Source organism: Phodopus roborovskii, unplaced genomic scaffold (genome assembly GCF_943737965.1).
Source record: "Phodopus roborovskii unplaced genomic scaffold, PHOROB, whole genome shotgun sequence".
Classification (NCBI taxonomy): Eukaryota; Metazoa; Chordata; class Mammalia; order Rodentia; family Cricetidae; genus Phodopus; species Phodopus roborovskii.
The window spans coordinates 91,390-96,973 of record NW_026125188.1 but is presented as its reverse complement, the minus strand read 5'-3'; the positions used below and the strand labels follow the sequence as shown (position 1 = coordinate 96,973).

The following is a 5,584-nucleotide window of genomic DNA, read 5'->3' as shown; positions in this document are numbered from 1 at the left end:
CAAATTCCCCAAATATTGTCTATAAATGTTTATTTTCATTTAAATGTACTTGGATATATATAGTTTATAACATATGTTTATAATATAATATATTATATACAAACATATATGTTTGTATATTATATGTATAAACCTGTAATGGCTTCCTCTATTGTGGTATCTCTTTTCTTGTTCTCACTCTATTTTCCCGACTCAGTCTTCCTTGATCCTTCATGTTCTCATCCCCGCTCCGCTCCTCTTCTCCCCCTTCTATCTCATAACTACCCTGCCACACCATGTTCTCTCAATTTGTTCAGGAGTCTTGCCATTTCCCTTCTCTAGGGGTCCATGTATGTCTCTCTTAGTGGCCCCCTCGTTTCCCAGTTTCTCTGGAGGTGTGTATTGTAGACTGGAATCCTTTCCTCTAATGTCTTATATCCATATATGAGTGAGTACATACCCTGTTTGTCTTTTGTGAATGGGTTACCTCACCTCAGGATGTTTCTTGAAACCTGAGTGAGATCATTTGGACACTTTTAAATGAACTGAGCTGTGATAGCTAATACAGGTGACAATTTGTCAGCACTAGAGTTCTTAGTAATATGGCTGGTAGAACATTGTTTCTGGATATTGATTTCTCTTAAGAAGATTGGTCTATAGGTTAGTGGATTGAATTGGGAAGAACCTCTTGAAACATGGTAGAATTCATGAATATATTTGAGATTGGGTGAAATCAGGCAGGAGTACAGTCTCTTATGTTCTTTCATGAGAGTGGGTCATACTGACTTCTCCTGTCTCTGAAGATCCAGAGTTTAGATTTTTTTTTTTTTTTTTTTTGTTTTTGCCCTTTGGACTCTGAAACTTGAGCCAGCATCTTGGAGGCTCTCAGTCCTTTAGCCTCAAACAGAATTAAATCCTATTTTCTTCAGTTTTCAGACTTGGGTGGAGCAACGCTATTGAGTTATCTGGGTCTATATTATGCAGATGACCTATGATGGGACAACCATGTATCCATAATGTGAACCAATTATCCTAAAAATAAATTTATATTCTCTCTCTCCATCATTTGTGTCCACTGTTTCTTGTCTCTCGGAGAACTCTTACTAATACTGCTGTGCTTGCCAGCAATCTTGTCCTACTTCAGGCAGCCACACAATTTTAGCATTCTTAGGGAAAGCTTACAAAATCCTAGGGATGACATCTCAGCCAACTTTAGAAGATACAACTCTTTGCAATGTCAAACAGACATTGAATTTATAGCTCTTCTGGGGTGATAATGTGAACACACTCAGATGCATGAGTCCCAATAGTCCTTTCCGGATAGTTTCCATACTGTATTCTCACATCTCTGTGACTATTTGCATATATTGGCATATTTGCCACCATGCACAAAACTCAACTCCAAAAGGTTCAGAGACCTGAATAGAAGACAATATATTCTGAGCTGATAGAAGATATAGTGGGGAGTAGTCTTGACAGATTTTAGTATAATACAGGGGGTAGATACTGTATATCACCCCCTTATTAAGAACATGTCTACAATAGATACCCTCTAGTAAAGGGAGAAAATAATTTTTTTCGGATCAAGTCTCCTGGGTATATCATATTATGCCACATGTCAGGTTAGGCCCCATGGCCAGGAGTAGTGGGCCGATACAAAATAAGTCTCTAGTGGTATTTTTGCCCATTTTTGGCATTTTTTTTGTCTTATTGGTCTTTTGCTTGTTTGTTTTGATGGAATTTCTCTCCCTCTCTACTACCCGCCTCTGTGTGTGTGTGTGTTTTTAAAAGGTAATTAATTTTTGAGAGCAAAGATAGAGCATATAGTTTGGATGAATAGAGATGGTGGATAGTCTTGGGGGGAATTGTGAGGGAATGAGTCAAAATACATTGTGTGAAGTTTTTATAAAAAAAAAAATGGCAGTTACGTATTTTTTAAAGGAAATCCCTCTATGTCGGAACAGAAGTAGAGGTATTCATTTATTTATTTTATGTTATCTTTAAATGGCGAGGTAGGTATTTTCTACACTTTACATATAGCTAACTTAGATTAAGGAGCCTGGTTAAGGCCCTTGATTTCCACATGGCTTGCAGGTGTGGCAGCCAGACTCTTGCAATTTTCTCGCCCCCGTCATGGAAACAAGGACAGCCCTGTAAGTGCAGGAACTTATACTTTGCTTTATAAGAACATTCCTAAATGGAAACCTGAATTTGAGGGTACTTCTCAAAAAAACTTTCATCTCATAAGCCCAGTTCAAGCCTTCCATCAGTTGCATGGATATTCTGAATACTGCAAACTGGAGAACAATGTGGTGGAATCTTCGCAAATAAAAAAGAACTTTTGGTCTGTATAAGAAGCTTTTGCTAGTGCTGCTGGTGGTTTCTTCTTGATTTTCTCCAGTAGAACTTAAGCATCTTGGAGGAATCAGATCGGTGACATGTAATGTCACAGGATATACATTTTCATTCCAAAACAGGGGGAAGGAATATAGCAAGGAAATGTTGTACCAAAGCAAGACTGAATACCAGCTGGGAAAACTCCAAACTTTTTATCTTCATATCCAGTGTCCAGACATTCTTTAGTTGTCCAGCTCCTCTCAGCCTTGTTGACTGCAATGTACTTCTCTCTCTTGGGCTAGTTTCCACTCTCTGTTAGCTGCTTTCCCCCAGTAGTATACCAGGCTAAAGCTATGACATCTCTAACATCTTAGGTTCTCCAAGGCAATCTAGGCTTCACTTTGTTTTTAAAAAATTGGTTTAAAATTCAGGAAACAGGAAAAAAAGATTTATCATATATAACCCTTCAAAAAAACATTTATAACCCTCCACAGACTGTCATCAAACCATCCAAAGTGGGCACCTGTTACAAGCAATGACAATTGTTGACATCATTATCAAGTTGGAACAACACTTAACATTGTTTCCTTTGTTATGTTGTACTTATGAGTAATGACAAATATGTAATGATATAAATCTACCTCTAAAATGTCCATAAACAGAGAAACCATTATCCCCTGTTTCCCCGTTGCAAGGACGTCCTTGTCATGCTTGCCTGGCTCTTGGTTGTGGTCTATTGGTGTATTCATTTAATTCAAGATAATGGAGACCAGGCATCCTGAAGAAACCTTCCCCAACACAGCAACCAACGGTGAATTTGGTAAATGCCCTGCAGAGCATGGAAGAGGAGCAAGCCTTTAAAAGATCTAGAAACACCGATGAGATGGTTCAAGCTCTTAGCCTTTTGCTTCAGAGGAAGAATGTTGGGGCAGTGACAGGAAAGGAGGCAAGGACATTGAGGCTCTCAGCACACACACAATGCCAGTGTTTCAGTCCCAGACAGCAGTGGTCCCAAGCGCATACTGAGTGCCAGTGCTGATATTGAAACAATATCTAAAGATTCTGAAGAAAACCATCCCTACCTTGGAAGAGCACCAACACTATAAAGGAAGTGACTTTGACTGCGAGTTGAGACCTGTTGATTCATCAGAGTATGGCAGGAGGAATTATTGTTGTCAAAGTTGCAAAAAATTAAAAGAACTTGAGAAAACACTCAGGCAACAGGCAGTCTTTTCCAGGAATGCTGCCCTCATTTCACTAACAGAGTTGTTCTCATTGGAGGAAAGCCTGCAGGGTCATAGAGTGCATCAGGATCGTCCTAGTCTTATATCTGAGTTTCCCATCAAAGGTCGTGCACAGTCTTGTGATCCCAAATTTTATGATGAAACCTATGATTATGGTGGCTTTTTACAAGTGATGTTTGATGACCGTGGACTTCCCGTGGGATTTCCCATGCAAGGAAGAGTGGTTTTGACAGAATGCCTCCCTAGTCGGACTGGGGCGTCCGATGCTTCCTGCTAGAAGAGATTATGATGATGTGAGCCCTCGTCGGGGATCTCCCCCCACCTCCCCCTGGTCGAGGTGGCCAGGGTGGCAGCAGAGTTCGGAATCTTTCTCTTTCTCCTCTACCACCATCCAGAGGGGGAGATCTAATGGCTTACCCCAGAAGAGGAAGGCCTGGGGACTGCTATGATAGCATGGTTGGGTTCAGTGCTGATAAAACTTGGGACTCTGCAATTGACACATGAAGTCCGTCAGAATGGCAGAACCACAGGGTGGTTCTGGATAAGATTATTCCTATGCAGGGGGCCGTGGATCATACAGTGATCTTGGTGAACTTACTATTACAACACAAGTAACTATTCCCAAAGATTTGGCTGGATCTATATTGGCAAAGGTGGTCAGGTGGATCAAACAAATCCCTCATAGTCGGGAGCATCAATCAAAACTGATGAGCCTTTAGAAGGATCCGAACATCGGATCAATACCATTACAGGAACACAGGACCAGATAAAGAATGCACAGTATTTGCTGCAGAACAGTGAGAAGTATACAGATGTTGAAGGATTCTAAAGCAAGATATATATATATATATATATATATATATATATATATATACACACACACACACCACACACACACACACACACACACACACACACACACACACACACATATATATATATATATTCTTTTTTATAGTGTAAAACAGTATTCTGGGAAGTTTTTCTAAGTCTAGTGAAGAACTGAAGGAGTTTCTCTTTTAAAAAGCCAACATTCCTCTGCTTCATAGGTGTTCTGCATTTGAGGTGTAGTGTACTCTTTGATGTTCACCAGATGTAATGTTTTAATTCCTTACAAACAGGGTTGGCGGGGAGGGCATGCAAAAACTAACGCTGAAATTTTGAAACAGCAGCAGGGGGAGTGAATTTTTTTTGTTCATTCCTGGTGTTTTTGTTTTTTTAATTCCCCTGTGTAATTATTCTGAACCCCTTGCTTTGTGGTCACTGTAACATGTGGGGGGGGGGTTGGGAGGAAGGCAAGTAATAGTCCACATGTTCCTGGGCATTTGTTTAGAGCAGTGTGCAGAATGTAATGCCCTTTTGTAAGAAACATTCTATAATTTTTAAAATAAACCTAGTGAATCTAAAAAAAATGTCCATAAAGAGCAATATCATTGCCAAGTGATTATTTGAGGCTCCATGTATCCATTTCCCTTTTCAAGCCTCAGGCAACCAAAAATCTTCTCATTGATTCTATAATTTTGCTTTTTCTAGAACGGCATACATTTGGTTGGACTTGTAAACACCTTTACTGTTTGCGTCTCTCACTTACCAATACATAGTTGAGATTCCCTTACTTCTTTGTTGGTATATTTTCTTTTATTACTGATTGATGTTCAATTGTTCATGTGTACTATAAATTATTTATCCACCTCCCTCTGAAGGGTATCTTGGCTACCTTCAATGTTTGGCAGCTGTGGATAAGGCAGAAATAAAAAACTCAATGGCAGGTTTTGTGAGTTGAACATGTTTTTCAACCGCTCTGTTTGCCTTTTGCTTAGTAGAAATCTGACCTGCTATGGCTTGTTTCCATTGGTGACCTGATCTGGTTTCCATGTTGGCTGTCACTGAATGTATAAAGACATCTATCAGGAATGTTCCATGACGTCTTAGAGGTTACAGTTTGGTCAGTTTTCCTTTTTTATTTTATTTTATTTATTTATTTATTTATTTATTTTTTTTTTTTTTGAGAATCTAATCAGTAT

The 5,584-nt window shown here is 39.3% G+C and overlaps 1 pseudogene; it reads left to right on the top strand.

Annotated features, from left to right (window-relative positions):
• The first annotated feature begins 3,078 nt into the window (after window positions 1–3,078).
• On the top strand, window positions 3,079–4,389 carry LOC127226700 (heterogeneous nuclear ribonucleoprotein K-like; annotated as a pseudogene).
• Window positions 4,390–5,584: the final 1,195 nt, after the last annotated feature.